The 24,525-nt window shown below is 37.7% G+C and overlaps 1 protein-coding gene across 4 annotated transcripts in view; it reads right to left on the reverse strand.

Moving 5' to 3' along the window:
• LOC126298837 (DDB1- and CUL4-associated factor 7) overlaps positions 1-24,525 on the reverse strand; it is a 148,764-nt gene that overhangs the window by 62,567 nt on the left and 61,672 nt on the right. The gene's annotated exons all lie outside the window — the stretch shown is intronic.

Here is a 24,525-nt window from a genome sequence, read left to right on the forward strand (position 1 = left end):
TCCTACGGTCTTGGCGTGCATCCGTGCGTCGCTGCGGTCCGGTCCCAGGTCGACGGGCACGTGCACCTTCCGCCGACCACTGGCGACAACATCGATGTACTGTGGAGACCACACGCCCCACGTGTTGAGCAATTCGGCGGTACGTCCACCCGGCCTCCCGCATGCCCACTATACGCCCTCGCTCAAAGTCCGTCAACTGCACATACGGTTCACGTCTACGCTGTCGCAGCATGCTACCAGTGTTAAAGACTGCGATGGAGCTCCGTATGCCACGGCAAACTGGCTGACACTGACGGTGGCGGTGCACAAATGCTGCGCAGCTAGCGCCATTCGACGGCCAACTCCGCGGTTCCTGGTGTGTCCGCTGTGCCGTGCGTGTGATCATTGCTTGTACAGCCCTCTCGCAGTGTCCGGAGCAAGTATGGTGGGTCTGACACACCGGTGTCAATGTGTTCTTTTTTCCATTTCCAGGTGTGTATATTGCTGGACTAACACTCCTGGAAGAAGGGTACTGCACAGGAAACAGATTAGCCACAGCCCCTGAGACTGTTTCCAGAAGAAATCTTTTACTCTAGAACATATTGAGAACTATCTTGAAACTTGCTGGAACATTAAAATTGTGTTTCAGAATGGGAGACAAAATCAAGCAGGAAGTTTCAAAATGGTGCATACTATGCTGCAGAGTAAGAGACTCATTCTGGAGCACTTGATGAAATAGCTCTGATACGTGCAACATGCACCTGTCCTATTACTTACTGCAGGTGACAGTTTTCTTGTTTTTATTACTGTGCTTCGATGATGCACAAGCTGTAAGTGCTAAAGATAAAGAGATAATAAATTTTTAAATGTTGGAAAAGAAGAAAACTGTTTCTGCAGCTGTCTGCAGCACTTGCCAGCCACTGAAGTGCTAATATCTAGCTTACATTATCACAAGTGGATGCAAATTACAGAAAGCTTTTGGTAGCTGGGTCACTGCCTGCTCGCTGTAATGGAATAAGCTTTTTTAGCAAGCTGTTGATCTTAGGGAAAGATAGTCCTTCCTGGCTCACAATGTGCTCGTCATAAGATTATGGCTGAAACAGCAACAATGAGTATGGCACAGTGTTAGTGCTAATGCAACATGTGTTCTGAATAAATGTGTGAACTGTATATGTTTGTGTATCTCTGCCTTCTAAGGACTCAATACATACCACTTACTATTTCGATTTAATATGAGCTCTAAGCGCATTGTGATACTTGGGTAAGTGTTGTCTTAAACTGTGGATAGCAGGAATCAATATATATAACAAGTATTGATGAGATATAACAAGGTGTGAACTTCTAAGCACTCCCTCAGGAAGAGACACTGAAGCAGCAGACAGTAAAAAGGACAGCCACGTTGCATGTCAGTTTGGCTTGCTAAAACAACGTACTGTAGCACAAAAGGTAATGATGTACTTTTAATACTTCCTGAATTTTATTTCTGTGTCTCATTTTTGTTACATTAGTAAAAAAAGAAGAGATCAAGTAGTACAACATGGTTTGTCTTCAAAATGCTGGTAAATTGTAATGAAATATTCCACAGTCAAAAGCAGATTTAAAGAAACAGGGCCTTATGAAATAGTTGGCAACTGACAGTTCATTTAATCTAGGGTATTCGTTTGACATGATGAAGACAATTTAAACCAAAAAAACTGCCTAATGAGAAATAATACATGTTGTTGTTGTGGTCTTCAGTCCTGAGACTGGTTTGATGCGCTCTCCATGCTACTCTATCCTGTGCAAGTTTCTTCATCTCCCAGTACCTGCTGCGACCTACATCCTTCTGAATCTACTTAGTGTATTCATATCTTGGTCTCCCTCTACAATTTTTACCCTCCACACTGCCCTCGAATGCTAAATTTGTGATCCCTTGACACCTCAGAACATGTCTTACTAACTGGTCCTTTCTTTTTGTCAAGTTGTGCCACATACTCCTCTTCTTCCCAATTCTATTCAATACCTCTTGATTAGTTATGTGATCTACCCATCTAATCTTCAGCATTCTTCTGTAGCACCACATTTCGAAAGCTTCTATTCTCTTCCTGTCCAAACTATTTATCGTTCCATGTTTCACTTCCATACATGGCTACACCCCATACAAATACTTTCAGAAATGACTTCCTGACACTTAAATTAATAATCAATGTTAACAAATTTCTCTTCTTCGGAAACAGTTTCCTTGCCATTGCCAGTGTACATTTTATATCCTCTCTACTTCGACCATCATCAGTTATTTTACTCCCCAAATAGCAAAACTCCTTTACTACTTTAAGTGTCTCACTTCCTAATCTAATACCCTCAGCATCATCTGACTCAATTCGACTACATTCCATTATCCTCGTTTTGCTTTTGTTGATGTTCATCTTATATCCTCCGTTCAACTGCTCTTCCAAGACCTTTGCTGTCTCTGACAGAATTACTACGTCATCGTTGAACCTCAAAGGTTTTATTTCTTCTCTATGGATTTTAATACCTACTCCGAATTTTTCTTTTGTTTCCTTTACTGCTTGCTCAATATACAGATTGAACAACATTGGGGAGGGGCTACAACCCTGTCTCACTCCCTTTCCAAACACTGCTTCCCTTTTATGTCCCTCAACTCTTATAACTGCCAGCTGGTTTCTGCACAAATTGTAAATAGCCTTTCGCTCCCTGTATTTTACCCCTGCCACCTTTGGAATTTGGAAAAGAGTATTCCAATCAACATTGTCAAAAGCTTTCTCTAGGTCTACAAATGCTAGAAATGTAGTTTTGCCTTTCCTTAATCTTTCTTCTAAGATAAGTCGTAAGGTCAGTAACGCCTCACGTGTTCCTGTATTTCTACAGTATCCAAACTGATCTTCCCAGGTCCGCTCCTACCAGTTTTTCCATTCATCTGTAAAGAATTCGCATTAGTATTTTGCAGCTGTGACTTATTAAACTGATAGTTTGATAATTTTCACATCTGTCAACACCTGCTTTCTTTGGGATTGGAATTATTATATTCTTCTTGAAGTCTGAGGGTACTTCACCTGTCTCATACATCTTGCTCACCATATGGTAGAGTTTTGTCAGGACTGGCTCTCTCAAGGCCGTCAGTAGTTCTAATGGAATGTTGTCTACTCCTGGGGCATTGTTTCGACTCAGGTCTTTCAGTGCTCTGGCGAACTCTTCACGCAGTATCATATCTCTCATTTCATCTTCATCTACATCCCCTTCCATTTCCATAATACTGTCCTCAAGTACATTGCCCTTGTAGAGGCCCTCTATATACTCCCTCCACCTTTCTGCTTTCCCTTCTTTGCTTAGAACTGGGTTTCCATCTGAGCTCTTGATATCCATACAAGTGGCTCTCTTATCTCCAAAGGTCTCTCTAATTTTCCTGTAGGCAGTATCTATCTTACCCCTAGTGAGATAAGCCTCTACATCCTTACATTTGTCCTCTAGCCATCCCTGCTTAGCCGTTTTGCACTTCCTGTCGATCTCATTTTTGAGACATTTGTATTCCTTATTGCCTGCCTCATTTACTGCATTTTTATATTTTCTCCTTTCATCAATTAACTTCAATATTTTTTCTGTTATCCAAGGATTTCTACTAGCCCTCGTCTTTTTACCTACTTGATCCTCTGCTGCCTTCACCACTTCATCTCTCATAGCTACCCATTCTTCTTCCACTGTACTTCTTTCCCCCACTACTGTCAATTGTTCCCTTATGCTCTCCCTGAAACTCTGTACAACCTCTGGTTTAGTCAGTTTATCCAGGTTCCATCTCCTTATAATACATAACTAAGTATAAAACACAAATCACAATGAACCAAATAACATTTGAAAAAAATTAAGCAAACAGGTAGCACATCTGAACTGAAAAGCACAAAATTCATGTAGCTAAAGGAATGATAAATAATAATAATAATGAAACTTTCTGGCAGATTAAAACTGTGTGCCAGACCGAGACTATAATTCAGGACCTTTGCCTTTCCTGGACAAGTGCTCTACCATCTGAGTTACCCAAGCACGACTTGCACCCCATCCTCATAGCTTTACTTCTGCCAGTACCTTGTCTCATACCTTCCTAATGCAAAGGTCCCGAGTTCGAGTCTCGGTCCAGCACACAGTTTTAATCTACCAGGAAGTGTCACATCAACGCACATTCCGCTGCAGAGTGAAAATCTCATTCTGTAATAATAATAATAATAATAATAATAATATGCCAAAGTTTACTAATGAGCTACGATGTATGCTATACATACTACAGTCAAATGGCACACTGAAAATTACTCTGCCACTGGAGGGCTTCTCCAGAGTCACTGTGGATGTCCAATTCATCCTCCTTTGAAACCAAAATTACACCTTTTATAGTATGGTCCACAGTTTTAATTCCGCCACACTCACAGAAAGGATCACTTGCAAGATCCCATTTTGTAACCAAGCTTTTGTAGCGACCCATTCCAGTACCTATTCTATTTAAGCTCCTCCAGAATCTTGGAAGGTCAAAACCACGTAAGTTTATGGTCACGTCAGCAATAAGGAATCCATTGTGCAGGGTGTTACTTTACCAGTGCTCCTGCCAGTTCCTTTTCTCCTCAGAAATTTCTGATCTTCGGTGGTTTTAGAGTGAGTCCGATCCTTTGTGTGTAAATGAGAATGAATAGAGAGACTGCACTGGTTTCCTATCTCCTTCCACTCCTTTTTCATTGCAGATTTGTGTCTGATGTTTGGTGGTTGGATATTGGCACAACCCACAGGTTGTGGGGGGTCAGTATCAGTGAGCTAGTTGTGATCTTCATTGATTCACCGAGTTCCACATCAACCTTTTTTTTTGTGTGGGCACTCTGTCAATACTGGTGTGCAGCATTGTGCACAACTTATTTGGCTCGCTAAGGAATTCATTATTGTTTCAATTTGTGGTAGTGTTTAACAACTGTGAAATATATAGTATGGAAAGCCACACACAATTTCATTATTGTTCCACCTATTGCCATAGAAATGGAAGCTTAAAATTATTTCAGAAGAGCAGTAGTGCAAAAATGAAGTACAAAAACACAAATAGATTTTACAGAAATCGGCTTCATAACGAGAATAGTATTGTATAGTAATTTATACACCGCTGGATCATTATTACAATGATATGGGATTTGTCAGCTAAATGCACGGAAAAAAGCAAGTCACATATATGATAAATAGAGCAGGTGATCAGCTGTGGCTTTGTTTAAGACCATGAGGCATAATGAATCCATTTTAACAGGTTACAGATTTAACCTGCATACTAGATGAAGACAGTACTAAAAATTATATTTTGATGACAACATCATACGGTCGGAATATGATTAGTTTCAAATGATATCTATTCTGAGGAAGTATTTAGAATTGGTTTCTTGCCCACTAATGCGGCAGAGATATTTATAGGTTGTAGAAAGATTTTATTAGGTCATAACTACAATTTTGAACATATTGCTCCATGTCTCACTTAGAGAAATAGTAAGTGACAATGTGGAGTTGCAACACCTAATCGAAACATCAGTTCAAACACTCTGTCAATGTAGACATTGAAAAGGCACAGTAAATCCTCCAGAGAGCACACACACCCAAAAAAAAAAAAAAAAAGGGCACGTTGAAATTGAATCACCCCAGCAGTCTGAAATAACTTTGTTGTTAACTGAAAAGTCGGAGAAAAATTAAAATCACCAGAAATGTAGGTGCAATTATAATGATAACATCAAACTTATAAAGAGTGCCAATAACAGTAATGAACATGAGTAATGACAGTGATATATTTCCACAAAGAATGAAGTCTGGGAAAATATTGAACATATCAGCGGCAAACAAATGAAAATGAAATAGATGGAAAAAGTAAGTAAACTGTTTACTATTTCAAAAGTAATCAACATAACTGTTAATACACTTATCCCACTGTGAGACGAGACAACCAATTGTCTCATGGAAAAATGTTTGTGACTGCTTATGGACCAATGATCAACGTAATCATGCACCTATACCCAGTCGTGTACCTCTTAGTTTGTAGCAAATTGACAACCACAACATCTGTCCCTCTTCACGGCTTTGAAAATATGGGGGCAGACCTCCACATTACGCAGGTTTTTCAACTACACTGCAGAAGTTTCATTGGAAAGCCCTGGGTGAGTGGTCTTCTGTCCTAAATTTCTATTAGAACTTTCCTTCTACATTTATAAACTGAACACAGTGAGCCAAGGTACTGATGCTGATATAGAGCTTTATGAAAATTATGAAAGGTCATTCCATGAAAACCTTCAGATGAAATTTCCATTTCTCTGTAACATTGTTTTTTGAAGTGCTCAATGTAAACAAACTACTCAGTCAATTTCTAATCTGCTATCGTTTTAGCAAAAAAAGAAGGAAAAAGACAAATTTGAAAGCAATAGTAATGTCATGTCTTGACAATGCCATCTAGTGGCCATTTGTAATAACTTAAAAGGCAAACCCAGTTATTCACTGGGTTTGGAGGAAACAAAATACTGCTAATGTAATGAGCAGAAAAGTAAGTGTGTGTTGTATACAGTCAAGAATGAGAGTAAGAGGAAGTTCAAGAAGAACAACTCTGTTGGAAGAAAGGTACACATTTTGAAGAAATAGGTCAATTGTTGTATAAAATCACTAGCAAGGGGAACTGTGTAGTCATAATAATAATGGAACAGAAAGATTATTTATTATTTGGGAACTGTGAAAAGGATGCAATTAATACCAAAACAGAACAAACAATGATAGCCAAGACACAAACATTCTCAAATGTGATCCCTGCAACAGACCAAAAAATTTGGGGAAGACTAGAGCACCGTTACAAGAATTCTTGTATTCTTGTGCTGGTAACCAAGACTAATGCCAGTAAAAAAAATACATACTGCGCAAAATATTCTCTCCAGATATAGTCTCAAGATACTGATACCTGCTTAGAATCGTTCAAATTTTAGTAAATATGTGGACACTAACAATTTGTTCAGAAGTTTTTAATGCACAAGGATGAATGATATTGCATTTCATTTTCAGCCATGTACATTTGACTAGCACAAAAAGTGATAGTGGTTCAAATTTGAATCATCTGCCACATTACACAGGGGCCCATCACAGTCCAGAGTACACAGTACAACTCACAAAAGTGAAGGACATTTGTAACTGGGTGTGAACAAATCATTACACCTTATCAGCACTCGTCATCATCAAGCACGTACACTCTAAAAACTCACAAGCAAATCAGCTCCGTGTAATTCCTAGGAAAATAGAAAAGAAATACCTAAGAAAGAAATACCTAAATATCACAGAACTCAGTATAGTGACTTTCTAGTTCTGTGACTTAATCAACAGACTTATACGCAACTATAAAATATCAGTATTCTGGGCAAATCCCACTTTCAGCAATTTTTTCAATCCTAAAAAAGGGCACAGCATGAAGTTTCTTTAACAGTAATATTCCATGCAAATGTCTTGCACTTCGATGACCAGCTGCATCCTATACGGAAACGAGTGTCTAAGAAACGAGCCAATTCTTTCATTTTCTGCAACCTCCTTCCAGACAGCTAGGGCTATGTCCCAGTTCCTTCGCGGGTTCTTGGCACACAGTCACACCAATTTTCTTGTATGCTCTGTTTCATGTCCACTCATACATATTCTGTGGAGCTGAGATTTGGTGCAGGGGAGTACCACTCAATAAGAGAAATCTCATTCTGTTCTGCAAACCACTGCAGCATCATAGCTGACATTTGTACTGCACAATGACCCCGCACGAAGCACAGTAATCCCTTGGGATATAGTTGTCACACTGATACAATCATAATATTATCCATATTACGAGTATACTGGGCAACATCAAGTTGTCCATCTGACCTGCAAAGCATCTTAAGTACACAGGAACACTTTCAGCCCCAAACTGCCACAGACAGACAGTTACAGTGAGATGACTTGCAAATGTATTTGAAGCTGAAACTGACATCATGAGGCCTATACACTTGTACTGAACCATTATTTGTGGTGGAAAATACTGATTTCTCAGAAAATATTACATTCTGCCAGTTGCAACTAATATACTCCACAGCAAACACTAATTGGTAGAGTCAATGATTATCACTGAGCTTCCCTTCGATGGCTGCACAATTGCTTTATAGTCCAGCCCTCCAAACCATGTGAACTTATGCAGGAAACACAGCAATATGTTTCAACTACATCATATTTAGAAAGGGATATTGCTGTGATATGTTTTTAAAACCTAGCTCCCAAATACTTAATGGAATCTTCCATATCATGATCTTATTTTATCTATCATTGCAATGTGCCCCAACCTGCAATACTGTCAAATACTATTCCTTTAGAAGTGCAATGACACAGTCACAAATTAGGCTAACCTGTTCCTAGTATGTACAAATGTGAGAGAATTGTATGATAGGTTTAACCGACTGAGGTGGTGTATTTCTTAAGACACATGCCTCTGATTCAGGAGAATAGAGGCTCATGCTGTCTGACCATCCCGATTTAGGTTTTCCATAACTTTCCTAAATCACTTCAGACAAATGCTGGGATGTTTCCTTCAATGAGGCCATGGCCTACCACCTGTCCTGTCCTGTCCTACCCTCATTGAACAAATGTATATTTATATGTTTGCATACATGCTTATGTTTTCCTTGTATGAAGCTGACTGATCTTATATCACTGAAAAATGATCATTTGATGAATAAATTACTGACACTGACAATGTAGCAGGGCCATTATATGCCAAATGCTCTAATTTTGGGAAATGTACCCATGTGACCATCATGAATTTTGCTGAAATTTTGTTTGAACATTTGCACATGTTTCCCATGAACATTGGTAAAGTTTCACAATCATTAATTCAATGCTTCTGGATAGACAGACATTTGTTTGACCCCATAGTGCAGCTGTGGGTTTTCGGCAACTTTCAACTTTGAAACACAATATTTTTTTGCAAGAAATAGAACTTGACCACTGTGTAGAACTTTCTGTGCTCTCTTAAGTGAAATAATAAAAAGAGATTTCCTGAGCTATTAGTATATCGATAATTTGAACCGAAGTCAGCTGAAAGAAATAGAGGCTGCAGGGGGGGGGGGGGGGGGGGGGAGATGTGAACTTTAACTTTTTATATCTCTAGAATTAACTGTGGGATAAACCTGAAACTTTGCACATAACAGCTTACCAATACAAGGTCTTAGAATATAAAATTTCATTCTCTCAATGCTTTCCAATTGTTTACAAACTGGGGGAAAAGTTGGTGATTCTTCTAAAAATGCCAAATATAGCTATATCTGGCCCACTTTTACAAAAAAGGGATCTTCTGAAAGCCCTTTAAAATTATTTTCATTCGAAATGCCATGTTGTAAAGCACCTAAAAACCATACTTCATTTTGCAACACAAGAGATTCAAGTAGTTTGAAGTGAATATATGCTTGGGATCCTAAATGAGACCTTCTTTAGCTTTGGCCTCTGACACTTATACAAATGTCAATTTTTCATATGAACACTACTACTTCACATTAACCACAAACTATGACAACATACAGTACGTTATACCTTAAACCAGAATTAAACTAGCATATCAATAGCATTATACAATAAAAATACATACTAATCATTCTCTATAACATGAATCCATTCCAAAAAATGTCAGGGAGACTGCTGTGAACTTCACTGAAATTTACACACTGTGACAGACCCAGAAGCCATTTATACAATGTGTGCTGCAACTGTTGTGTAACAATTTTACTACCATAATCACCATCACCTTCATAAGGCACAGTTAGATTGTGAAGTTTATAACCAGTTTGATCCTGTAATTATAGCAAAAAACTGATATTGGCTTCCTCAAATACTACAAAACAATTTTATAACATAATAAAAGTTGTCAGATTTAATCTGCGTACCAGGAAAATACAGACCCATTTTCAATGCACTTCAACCTAGTCTTTTTTTAGGGGCTTATATGCTGGGATTGAAAACCAAATATAGTTTTTAAGTGGTTTAGGACTTGGTCTTTTGAATGAAAATGATTGAAATGTGTTTTCAGAAGACTGTTTTGTAAAAGTGGGCCAGAAATAGATATTTTTAGCATTTTCTGAAAACTCGTCAACTTTGCCCTCAATTGGTAAACAATTGGAAAGCACTAGGAGGATGAAATTTCATATTCTAAGACCTTGTATTAGTAAGTTATTTTGTGCAAGGGTTTCGGATGTAGCTCTTAATTACTTCCAGAGAGATAAAATGCTAACGTTCAACTTTTTTTTTTTTAGCATCTATTTTTTTGGTCAACTTTACTTCAAATTGTCCTTCACTCAGGAAATCCTTTTTTTTTTAATATTTCACTTATGAGAGTGCAAAAGATTGTACAAGATGGCCTAGTTTTCTTTCTTTCAAGAAAGAGATATTATGTCTCAAAGTTGTCGAAATTCACAGGTGCAATGCTGGTAACTGCACAATGGGGTCAAACAGATGACTGTATCTCCAGAAGTATTAAACTAATGATTATGAAACTTTACCAATGTTCACTGGGCACATGTGCAATTATTCATACAAAACTTCATCAAAATCCATGGTGGTCATGCAGGAACCTCTAGACCACTTGACATGGAATGACCCAGCATCTCTCATAAAAAGAAGCTGTTCAGGAACCAGAGCCTTGAATATTGTACTGATATTGGCTATTGCAGAATAAATGGTACAATGATAGCCGTACCTAGGCATATTTGTCTTTCAGACAATACAGTGAAATACTGACACCACATTCAGGGATAGCATCTTAATTTGATAAATTATCTCAGAATAACATTTTTCTTCATGTAAGGTGATATCTAAAAGTAAGTTAAGTAGTTTAAGCCTCTTAAATGTGTCTTTACAGAGTTTAAATCACTAGGTATTATTACTGTTTTCAACTGAAGATTTGATGTAGCAATTGGAGTTCTTACCAGGATGTTGTGGGTTCAAATCCCCAAGATTAGTTTTCTTATTTTTCTCAAAGATAATTAAAATTACTTAATAAAACTGAGGATTGATTTTAAACTGTGCAATAATTACAGGATAATAAAACAACATAGGTAAGATTAATACACACACGGTTACATAATTACAAAACATATCATTTTGTGTCACCATTCAGGCAGTTGCTTACTATTAACTATCAACTAACAGATGCATTTTCATGAACATAATCAGTTTCTCCTCCAGCATCATCTATTAGCCAAAGAAAAAAAGTGTCTTTTATTCTACGTGCAAAGTGCAGAGTGTCTCAAGTTTGATTGTTTTCATGGTATTTATTGCCCAACGTACTCTCCAGACAAAAGTTCAGGAAGAGACTGCCTGAACAACAATACAAAATTGTATGTGTTATGATTATCTATTTTTTCAGAAACTAAGGCTTAGTGACCTGAGGTATTTCACAGTAGTTGCTTCTGAATGGTGTTCAAATAGTGTATTAAGCCAAAGTAAATCACTGAGTTGCTGAGAGTAGTCTCTCCTCGACCGAATTAAATTGTACAATCATAAGAAAGTGTCAATGTTCTTGCTTCAGGTGCTGCATTGACTGAAAAATCAGCCTTTGACAAAATTCATCATTCTGTTAAACTTTGATGGAATTTATTATACAACAACAACTACAAACAAATGATCACAATTTCAGAAAAAATATATGATTTATTCAAGAGAAAGAGCTTCACAAATTGAACAAGTCAATAATGCGTTGGTCCAACTCTGGCCCTTGAGCAAGCAGTTATTCGGCTTGGCATTGATTCTTAGAGTCGTTTGATGTCCTCCTGAGGGATCTCATTCCAAATTGGTGTGTTAGATCGTCAAAATCCTGATACTGTTGGAGGGCCCAGCCCATAATGTTCCTAACGTTTTCAGTTGGGGAGAGATCTGGCAACCTTGCTGGCCAAAGTAGGGTTTGGAAAGACAAGCAGTAGAAACTCTTGTTATGTTGGGTGGACATTATCTTGCTGAAATGTAAGCCCGGTATGGCTTGCTATGAATGATAACAAAATGGGGCATAGAATATCATCAATGTACCGCGTTGCTGTAAGGGTATTGCGGATAGCAACAAAAGGGGTCCTGCTATAAAATGACATGCCATCCCAGACCATCATTCCGGATCATCTAGCCATATGGGGAGTGACAGTCAGGTTGATATCCCACTGCTGTCAGGGGCATCTCCAGACACATATTCAGCATGCAATCTCATTGACTGGAGCAGAATTGTCTTCATTGATGAGTCCTGTCTCAAACTGACACCCAAAGACCAGCAAAGACATGTCTGGAGATGCCCTGGACAGTGGTCGTACACCACATGGCCAAACAACCTGGAGTGATTATCTAGGGTGCCATTTACTTTCATAGCAGGAACCCCCCTCCCCCTGGCTGTCACCTGTTACACCTCTACAGCACAGTGGTACATTGACAATAGTCTACATTCTATTTTATTGTCCTTCATGGCAAGTCATTATGGGCTTATATTTCAGCAAGATAATGCCCGCTCACACAGAGCAAGAGTTACTACTCCTTTTCTTAGTGCTTGCCAAACCCTACATTGGCCAGGTAGGTAGCTGGATCTCTCTCCAGCTGAGAATGTTTGGAACATTACAAGCTGGACCCTCCATCAATCTTGGGATTTTGACAATCTAACATGCCAATTGGAAAGACTTTGGCATGGTATCCCCAGAAGGACATCCAACAACTATCAATCAATGCCAAGCCAAATAACTACTTGCATAAAGACAAGAGATCTACCAATGCGTTATTGACTTGTTCAATTTGTAAAGCCCTTTCTGTTGAATAAATCATCCAGTTTTTCTGAAATTGTAATCATTTGTTTGTTCATACAGATAATTCCTCTGTGGTGTGTCTTTCTTTTCTTTATATCTTTTTTGTCTTAGAATGAATTTCAAGTAATAATTCCTCTTCCATGTGTTCTCAACATAATCCAGGAAAATGGCATGTTTGGGTTCATTTGCATCAGTGCCGTACAGGACTTTATGGTGGCCGTGATACTGCCCCACCACTTTTTGTACTATCAACCGTACAATACATAAGTGTGTTGCACTGAAGTACTGTAGCTGTTATATTTGCCTCCATTACTGATTGCCACAATTTACAATTCTTACAGCACTGACAAAATAAGCCTACTAATGTCAACAAGACTATGTCCTCTCAGCTTCCTACAGCTGAATTGGCAGAAATCTTACAACTTCGGAGTAACACTGTAGCCAATCTTGAACATCAGCAACACTGTAGAGCTGTGGCAGTTATAAGGGCTCCACCCATGAACGATGGAAACTGCAACATATTCAGAAATAAACAGAAAAGTATTCTTGACAAGCAAGAACATAATTTTCATTGCTGCTTGTGAGTTGTGCTACTAGGTTCCTGTCTAACTACAGTTTGTGAAGGCATAGGTTTGCTGTTTAAAACACTGTTTATATATTAATTTGAAACATTAATTTCATTTGTGTGGCCATATTGTGCATAGTTGCTTTATAAATACTGAAAGTATTTTAAATCCATCTTTGCAACTACAAGAAAATGCATATTTTGTCACCAATTCATTTCATTTTATTAAAATAAAACACCATCAGTGAAATATATTTACAATTCAGCTCGCTATCTAGATCAAAAAGTAGTTCATTACAAATAATGTCAATTTTACTTAACGTGTTTTATGTCCAATTTCCACTCACACCAGAAATAATCACACGCTTGCTTGTTTTCTCAAGGTATTTATTCATTTGGCACTGTCAGTCCAGCCTCTACTCCCACACTGCAATGCACTGTGTTTTAACCAAGAAATTCACATTTCTACAAAGCAATGTAGTACCAGGCTCGACTCAACAGTGACAAATGAAGGAATATCTCAAGAAAAGATGCGAGCAGGCAGTGTTTTCCTGACGAGTGTGAAAATTGGTCATAAAATACTTTAAGTAAAACTGGCATCATTTGTAATGAATTGTTTTTCAATCTAGTAAGCAAGCTACATTGTTACTATCTTTTATTACAGATCACTGATGATGTCTTATTTCAATAAAACAAAATAGCTGGCCAGTGTGTCCGAGCGGCTCTAGGCGCTACAGTCTGGAACCTCGTGACCACTACGGTCCCAAGTTCGAATCCTGCCTCGGGCATGGGTGTACGTGATGTCCTTAGGTTAGTTAGGTTTAAGTAGTTCTAAGTTCTCGATGACTGATGACCTCAGAAGTTAAGTCCCATAGTGCTCAGAGCCATTTGAAGCAAAACGAAATACATTTGGTGACAAAATACACATTTTCTTGTAGTTGCAAAGACAGATTTAAAGTACCTTCATTTTATTCATGCTGCATATGTAACATTCTATATGATATGACTGGCTGTTGAGATGGCGTATCTTGATCTATGATTGGCAAACAGAAACAAATCCGGCAGTTATCTCAATTTCATTGCTTATGAAGCATGAGGTATGCCGTACTTGATATGTTGTATTTTTTGTTTGCACTTGAGTATTACAAAATTATGCATCTTCAGTGAAACAACATATTACAGATATCTACATCATTTTTAGTGTGTTTTTTGTGCTAAACTGACAGGAATTGCTGTTTTGGTATACAGAACCTTTGTTTAATTGATTACACAACACAGAAACAGTGACCTCAGCAGCAGTAGTCTCATCTGCAAACGTAAGATGACCTTGTATTTTTCAAATGACCAATTTGGGAAAAAACAACTCTTCTTATAATTGGGTAAATATGGTAAATATTGACAGAAACTCAAATGTTAAAGATATGCTCTTATCTAAAGAAACACTTTAGAAAATAAAAGCTATAAACTGTTTAAGCAATTTTTTCCCAGATTCACTAATATATACAAAATTTTGATATGCCTGAATGGATAGTCACTCCCAAATGACAAGATATTAATTTTAACTATTAAATAGTATGATTTATTATGTGATCTGTTTGAGATGCCTTTTATAACTCTCACTCAAAAGAGTCAGCTGTTATTTAGGTTATGTTTATGAAAATATGGTGACAATTGAATGGCACAGCAAATACTGATAACATGAAACCATTATCTTTGTAAACCACGTACACTTGTGCTCACATACCCTTATGTTGTAACAGTACACTGCCTCTAGCAAGTTATTCTCATTCAGTTCAATTCCATTAAAACACTAAACCCACTGTGGCAAATGTAATTCCTGCCAGGCAATAGAACAATTATAGAAATATGACCATTCTTTTAGTGCCTATAATAATTTCCTCCTCCCCCACATGAACCATGGACCTTGCCGTTGGTGGGGAGGCTTGCGTGCCTCAGCGATACAGATGGCCGTACCGTATGTGCAACCACAACGGAGAGGTATCTGTTGAGAGGCCAGACAAACGTGTGGTTCCTGAAGAGGGGCAGCAGCCTTTTCAGTAGTTGCAGGGGCAACAGTCTGGATGATTGACTGATCTGGCCTTGCAACATTAACCAAAACGGCCTTGCTGTGTTGGTACTGCGAACGGCTGAAAGCATGGGGAAACTACAGCCGTAATTTTTCCCGAGGACATGCAGCTTTACTGTATGATTAAATGATGATGGCGTCCTCTTGGGTAAAATATTCCGGAGGTAAAATAGTCCCCCATTCGGATCTCTGGGGTGGGGACTACTCAGGAGGACGTCGTTATCAGGAGAAAGAAAACTGGCGTTCTATGGATTGGAGCGTGAAATATCAGATCCCTTAATCGGGCAGGTAGGTTAGAAAATTTAAAAAGGGAAATGGATAGGTTAAAGTTAGATATAGTGGGAATTAGTGAAGTTTGGTGGCAGGAGGAACAAGACATCTGGTCAGGTGACTACAGGGTTATGAACACAAAATCAAATAGGGGTAATGCACGAGTAGGTTTAATAATGAATAGGAAAATAGGAATGCGGGTAAGCTACTAAAAACAGCATAGTGAAAGCATTATTGTGACCAAGATAGATACGAAGCCCACACCTACTACAGTAGTACAAGTTTATATGCCAACTAGCTCTGCAGATGACAAAGAAATTGAAGAAATGTTCAATGAAATAAAAGAAATTATTCAGATAGTGAAGGGAGACGAAAATTTAATAGTAATGGGTGACTGGAATTCGAGTGTAGGAAAAGGGAGAGAAGGAAACATAGTAGGGGAATATGGACTGGAGTTAAGAAATGAAAGTGGAAGCCACCTGGTAGAATTTTGCACAGAGCACAACTTAATCATAGCTAACACTTAGTTCAAGAATCATAAAAGAAGGTTGTGCACATGGAAGAAGCTTGGAGATACTGACAGGTTTCAGATAGATTATATAATGGTAAGACAGAGATTTAGGAACCAGGTTTTAAGTTGTAAGACATTTCCAGGGGCAGATGTGGACTCTGACCACAATCTATTGGTTATGACCTATAGGTTAAAACTGAAGAAACTGCAAAAATGTGGGAAATTAAGGAGATGGGACCTGGATAAACTGAAAGAACCAGAGGTTGTACAGAGTTTCAGGGAGAGCATAAGGGAACAATTGACAGGAATAGGGGAAAGAAATACAGTAGAAGAAGAATGGGTAGCTCTGAGGGATGAAGTAGTGAAGGCAGCAGAAGATAAAGTAGGTAAAAAGACGAGGGCTGCTAGAAATCCTTGGGTAACAGAGGAAATATTGAATTTAATTGATGAAAGGAGAAAATATAAAAATGCAGTAAATGAAGCAGGCAAAAAGGAATACAAACGTCTCAAAAATGAGATCGGCAGGAAGTGCAAAATGGCTAAACAGGGATGGCTAGAGGACAAATGTAAGGATGTAGAAGCTTATCTCACTAGGGGTAAGATAGATACTGCCTACAGGAAAATTAGAGAGACCTTTGGAGAGAAGAGAACCACGTGTATGAATATCAAGAGCTCAGATGGCAACCCAGTTCTAAGCAAAGAAGGGAAGGCAGAAAGGTGGAAGGAGTATATAGAAGGTTTATACAAGGCGATGTACTTGAGGACAATATTATGGAAATGGAAGAGGATGTAGATGAAGACGAAATGGGAGATACGATACTGCGTGAAGAGTTTGACAGAGCACTGAAAGACCTGAGTCGAAACAAGGCCCCAGGAGTAGACAACATTCCATTAGAACTACTGACGGCCTTGGGAGAGCCAGTCATGACAAAACTCTACCAGTTGGTGAGCAAGATGTATGAGACAGGCGAAATACCCTCAGACTTCAAGAAGAATATAATAATTCCAATCCCAAAGAAAGCAGGTGCTGACAGATGTGAAAATTACCAAATTATCAGTTTAATAAGTCACAGTTGCAAAATACTAATGCGAATTCTTTACAGACGAATGGAAAAACTGGTAGATGCGGACCTCGGGGAGGATCAGTTTGGATTCCGTCGAAATGTTGGAACACGTGAGGCAATACTGACCTTACGACTTATCTTAGAAGAAAGATTAAGAAAAGGCAAACCTACGTTTCTGGCATTTGTAGACTTAGAGAAAGCTTTTGACAATGTTGACTGGAATACTCTTTTTCAAATTCTAAAGGTGGCAGGGGTAAAATACAGAGAGCGAAAAGCTATTTACAATTTGTACAGAAACCAGATGGCCGTCATAAGAGTCGAGGGGCATGAAAGGGAAGCAGTGTTTGGGAAAGGAGTGAGACAGGGTTGTAGCCTCTCCCCGATGTTATTCAATCTGTATATTGAGCAAGCAGTAAAGGAAACAAAAGAAAAATTTGGAGTAGGTATTAAAATACATGGAGATGAAGTAAAAACTTTGAGGTTCGCCGATGACATTGTAATTCTGTCAGAGACGGCAAAGGACTTGGAAGAGCAGTTGAACGGAATGGTCAGTGTCTTGAAAGGAGTATATAAGATGAACATCAACAAAAGCAAAACGAGGATAATGGAATGTAGTCAAATTAAATCGGGTGATGCTGAGGGAATTAGATTAGGAAATGAGACACTTAAAGTAGTAAAGGAGTTTTGGTATTCGCGGAGAAAAATAACTGATGATGGTCGGAGAAAAATAACTGATGATGGTCGAGGTAGAGAGGATATAAAATGTAGACTGGCAATGGCAAGGAAAGCGTTTCTGAAGAAGAGAAATTTGTTAACATCGAATATAGATTTATGTATCAGGAAGTCGTTTCTGAAAGTATTTGTTGGAGTGTAGCCGTGTATGGAAGTGAAACATGGATGATAACTAGTTTGGACAAGAAGAGAATAGAAGCTTTCGAAATGTGGTGCTACAGAAGAATACTGAAGATAAGGTGGATAGATCACGTAACTAATGAGGAGGTATTGAATAGGATTGGGGAGAAGAGAAGTTTGTGGCACAACTTGACCAGAAGAAGGGATCGGTTGGTAGGACATGTTTTGAGGCATCAAGGGATCACAAATTTAGCATTGGAGGGCAGCGTGGAGGGTAAAAATCGTAGAGGGAGACCGAGAGATGAGTACACTAAGCAGATTCAGAAGGATGTAGGTTGCAGTAGGTACTGGGAGATGAAGGAGCTTGCACAGGATAGAGTAGCATGGAGAGCTGCATCAAACCAGTCTCAGGACTGAAGACAACAACAACAACAACAACAACAATTTCCTAATTACTGCATCAAGACAAGGAAGTAATTAGTATGGAGTGTACTTTTAAGAAAAACATGTATGAATCGGAATACAAAAAACTCAACATCATGTAGCATCATGAACTGGTCTAATGGATTTTTTTCATACAGTACCATGAAAGGACAGGTTATGGCTCAAATGTGTTATTTCCATATATTATCATGAAAGGATAGATAATGGTCTCACAACCCAAAGACAAATTGAGAGTCTACAAATTAAGACTGAAGGGGCTACAGCAGCAAGTATGTCGTGTCCTCCTCAACGGAACCAGTTTGGCAATTGTCTTTCATCACAAATCACCTAACTGCGGAACATTTCTTGCTCGACCATCATGGATTTTGATAAAATTTTATGTGAACATTAACACATGTCCCCAACTAACACTGGTAAAAGCAATACTGGCTGAGATATAGTCACTTGTTTGACTTCACATGCAGCTTTGCGCAGAGCGAACATGAATTTCTGGTGTCTGAGCTGTTATCTCAGGCAATATTTTATTGAAAGAAATTAAATTTGATCATCTTGTAGATAATGACGATAAGAAGAAGAAGAAGAAGAAGAAGAATTGTATAACCCATATTCAGCCAGAACATTTCAGGCAAAATTGCCTGGAAAAATCTGTGCCCAAAAAAACTTTCAAAGTTTGGCTTCTTATATCTTAGGGACTAAAGGAATGATGAATGTTAAATTTGGCATATAGTACCCTAACAACACAAGATTCTCAGATATAAAGTTCCATTTACGTACCATTTTCCAATACTGAATATACTAAATGCAAATTTTAAGATTTTATAGAACTGATCTTGCAAAAACTATGTCCTATAAAACTTTCCAAACTGGACTGATCACAAAGACAATGATTTTAACTGCAGAGAAAGTGTATTTGATTATCCTGTGCAGGCTAACAATGCTAGATAATTTGAATCAGAGTTGGGTGTGAAAATCATAGCATGAAAAAAATGTGAACTTCGTATTATTTTATCTCAGAGTAAACTCACACTTCACATTAAACATAATATGCAATATGTTGGTAGCACAAGGATGTGGAATACAAAATTTCATTCAATTACTAGTTTCCAATAGTCTACAAACTCTCCGGTAAGTGATGATTTTTGTGAAAAGGTGAAAGCAGGGTATATTTGACACTCCTTTTACAAATACCAGTTTCTATTAAACCTTAAAAAGCAGTCTAATTCAAAAGAACATATTTTAATCCCCCCTCCCTACTTCAGAACAGTGGGTTTAATTTCCAATATAGGCTAACAATGCTACATAAATTGAAGTAAACTGTGTAGAAAAATCACATTGTGAATAAAGTTTTAATGTTGGCTTCTTGTATCCCATTGATTAAAAGCATGATAAATCTGAAACTTTGGGCAACAACAACAACAACATAGCAATATAAGGTTTTCCAGTATAAAATATCATTCACATACTGTTTTATAAACTTTGAAAAAATCAGCTCAAACTTGATTCTAGTAAAAATTACAAAAATACATCACAATTCAACTTGCTTTTAGAAAATACATTTTCCATAATTGATTTAAAACTAATCGCAGTTGGAAAGGGCACCATATGTTACAAAGATGTCAAAACTGTCCTGGAGAAAAAGCACTGACTGCACACTTGGAAAAGTATTTAATGACTGAGATCCAGAAGAATTAATAGAATTCAAACAGTGAGCCCACACTGACCACGAGACATTGGAAACAAGTGTATTAACGGTTGACAGTTTTTCTGAGAAACTTACCACGAAAATTTGGAAGCTGACTGTCCACCATTATATATCAAAACACCAGAGCAGCATTTGAAGTTGTTGAAGGATGACTTAAGAGAATCTGAATTAGCTGTTCTAATGGACTTGCCCAAAAGTTATTTATTTGTTGATTAAGATGCTGCTCAGGGATTTCAATGGGAAAATACGTATGTTACATTACGTCCTTTTGTAGCGTATTATGTTAATGAAGGCATGTTGCAAACCATTGATAGTGGCATGCAACATGATACGTTATCTGTTCATGCATTTACTCCAAAATTGATAAATTTTTTGTCCATTCAAACAAAGATAACCAAAATACATTATTTCAGGGCCTGCTCAGCTGCATAATACAAAAATTGTAAGATTTTTTCAAGCCACAAAAATTATTTTAACATTGGCGTGGAATGGAACTTTTATTGGTAACATCCACAGAAAATCACCATGTGATGGGATTAGTGCCACAACCAAGTGATTGGCTACTAGTACAAGCCTACAAAGAGCATCAACGAATCAAATATTTACACCATAAGATCTATTCAACATTTATGACCAAAATGCACTTGGCATTATATATATATGTTCCAAAACAAGATACTGAAGAAAGCAAAACGTTTCAAGAAGAAAGATGAGAAAGCAGCATGACTGCCGTACAAGAGATCATCACCAATCTGTACCACTTGACTTGAGCTCAGTTTGTATCAGTAAAGTTTCCAATGACAAAATAAATTTGGTTGCCGGAGTATCTAGTGCAGCAATACTACATCTGACATTGATGGAGTTGTTACTTGGCCATTATGCTGCCTGTATGGATGATAATGAATGATGGATCAGCAACATTACAGACATATCAACAGAACAAAATGATGCACTAATAAAATTTATGCATCCTCAAGGCGCACCTTGTTCATTTTATTGGCCCGAAAGACAGGAGGCCGGTTGTTGGGTACCAAAACACCACCTCATTCTCTCTCACTCACTCACTCTCTCTCTCTCTCTCTCTCTCTCTCTCTCTCTCTCCCTCCCCTTCAATGCCATCATTTGGCTGACAGTATACATTTCCAGAAAATGAACTGCAGAAAGAGGCTCAAAAACTCTGAAAAATGTAAACTGCAATGTTGAGAAGTTTAAAATCAAAATTGATAATACTTTTTGCCTGCTGCCTATGTGAGATACTCCTACAGATTTGAGAACTAGAGATAAGTTACGTAACAAAAGGCTTTGTAAGCTCACAGGTACTACCACAGGGCTTTGGAAACTAAATTAAGAAACCAAATTACAGACTTTGGAACCTGTATGAAGAAACCCACCCTGTGGTGATGTGATTGCTGGTTCATGTTGTTAAACCAGCAGTAACAGTGTCACCGTAGAGAAATGCAATATAGTGAGATATTACTTGTCTGTGTTTCATTGCATGTGGTTTTTATTTTCAAATTGACAACAGGTTGCTGCAATGTTGCCTGTTGCCATATTACATTCCTTCAATTTGGCCATCATTTTCAAATATCGATAGTGCACATTGGAAAATCAATGTAATTTTCTAAATGCTTAAAAACATGCCCTTTCCATCTGTGATTAGTTTGAAATCAATTATGGAAAACATTTTCTAAAAGCAAACTGAATGTTATCTATGCTTGTAATTTTCATGAAATTCGAGTTTGGACTGATTTTGTAGAAATTTAGAAAGCTGTATGTGAATGATATTTTATAGTGGAAAACCTTTTGTTGTTAAGTTGTTTTGTCCACAGTTTCATGTTTATCATGCCTTTAATCAGCAAGATTTGAAAAGTAAAAATTAAAGCTTTATTCGCAGCATGATTTTTCCAGCTAGTTTGACTCATTTAGCTCAAGCTAGCACTGGTGGTCTATGTTGGAAATAAACCCTATGTTCTGGGAGGGCTTAAAACACATTGTTTTGAGTTATACTGGTTTTTACAGTTTAATAAAAACGGTATTTGTAAAGAAATGTCAAATATACCCTAATTTCACGTTTTTACAAAAAACCATCCTTTTATCAATGAATTTGTAGAACAACTGCAAAATAGTAAGTGAGTGAAATTTTGCATTTCATGTCCTTATGCTACTGACCTACTGCATATTAAGTTTCACATTCAGCATGCGTTTATGCTACGAGATACAAGAAAATGAAGTTAACCTTTTTTTGAAATGATTTTAGAACTAATTCAAATTATCTAGCACTGTTAGCCCACATTGGATTATCAACTATAATTTTATTGAAGTTGAACCACTACTTTTCTAATGAGGCCCGTTTGGAAAGTTTTATAAAACACAGTTTTTTCCAAAATCAGGTCAAAAATACCACAGTTTTAACTGTTTATAAAATTTTCGACTTTGCACTTAATTTATTCAGTATTGGAAAGTGGTGCATAAATGGAACATTATATTTGGGAACCTTGTGTTTGTAGGTTACTACATGCCAAGTTTCACATTCGTCATACCTTTAGTCCTCGAGATATAAGAAGGCCAATTTTGAAGGTTTGGGTGCACATTTTGACAGGAAATTTTGCCTGAAATCTTCTGGCTGAATATGGCTTGCAAAATTTAGCCCATATTGCTGCATCTAACATTAAACTTTACGAATGTTCACTGGGGCCATGTGTGAATGTTGACATAAAACTTCAATGAAACCCACGATTGTCGAGCTAGGAGTCTAAGGTGTGCCGATGTTGAATGACACAGAAAACTTAATCTGAATGGCCAGATGGGGAATTTGAACCTAACTAATCCCAAACAACAGTCCAGTCCCTTAACCACTACACTACACCTTAAAGTAGGGTTACATGGGCCATAAAAATTGCAAACTGCTGATAATACATGTTGTCTGGCCACATTGCAGCCACATGTACTACAATGTTACCTACCACTATTGTCCAGAAATATTTACAGCAATACATTTCTGGGCCAGAAGTGTTTGCAAGGCACCATACTACTGGCACAAAATGGACAAACGTGAGCTAGACGAAGTGGATGTGGCCCTATCACTTTTAGATCATACAAGGAAACATGTTACAAAGAACAAGAGAACTATGGGTGTGTGGATGCGTTCTTTTTTAAGCGAGTGGAATGTTTCAGATACTTTAACTAGTGAAATGGTGCTGGGTACATCCCTGTTCCAAAATTAGCCCAGAATGTCTGAACACAATTTCTAACATCTCATATAAGCAATTTGTCCGAAAACTGATACAAATATAAGAGAGTGTATGCCAGTTACAACATGACAGGTGAACATCCTTCTAATTTTAACTATTGGTGATTCTTACATAAGTTTAATGTATCTATTTAAAGTTCAGTATTAATCAGTAAGGTATATGGTACCAAATGCTCACAATGCTTTGGTAGAAGGATTGAAAGATTTCGCTAACCAAAGATTACTAAACCCTCATAAAATTTACGTTTGGAGTTGGTACCAACCCATGGCTCCTGCCAATCTAGTATTGTCTGTATAGGGTGTTAAAATGACATTTAAAACTCATTTTGTACTTGAAATACCACTGGAGACCTTGTTGTTGTAATTAACTAGTGCATAAACCGTAAATTATGATAATCTTTGAATAAAATTTAAGTAGTAATATTTACAATGGTTTAGTAGCAACGTAACATCCCCCCCACCCCCCAACTTAGTGTTCCATGGTAAGCAAGGTTTGAAATATGAATACAATTTTTATTGTTATTTCATTCTTGTTCACCAGTGCATGCCACTGTTTGCACTATGAATTCCTGCTTCAGGTAGGTCTCAAGACATTATGAAACTAAAGGTATCAAATGCCAAACACTTGCATAAACAGCTACCCACCATTTCACTCCTTCTTTGTAACTCTTTTGCCCCATAGTTGGCATAGAGTCAAAGACTTCAGAATTCTTTATATGCTTGATCAAACACGATTCCAATCTCATCAGCATCAGCTTGCCAATTGCTCTTTCGGATTACAATGCTTGTATACATTAATTTCATTGTCACATAGCTCTGGCTGTAGATGAATCACATTTACAAAATTCATAGTTCTCTCATTGTTCACTTCTCCACTACTCTACACAACAAACTCACAACTACAAACAACTAAGAAACATATCACTATAAGTGCATGTGGAAACTTTCAAACAAAAGAAAAACGATATTGTTGTTTTCACTCAGAGGCATGAC

This window comes from Schistocerca gregaria, chromosome X (assembly GCF_023897955.1).
Source record: "Schistocerca gregaria isolate iqSchGreg1 chromosome X, iqSchGreg1.2, whole genome shotgun sequence".
NCBI lineage: Eukaryota > Metazoa > Arthropoda > Insecta > Orthoptera > Acrididae > Schistocerca > Schistocerca gregaria.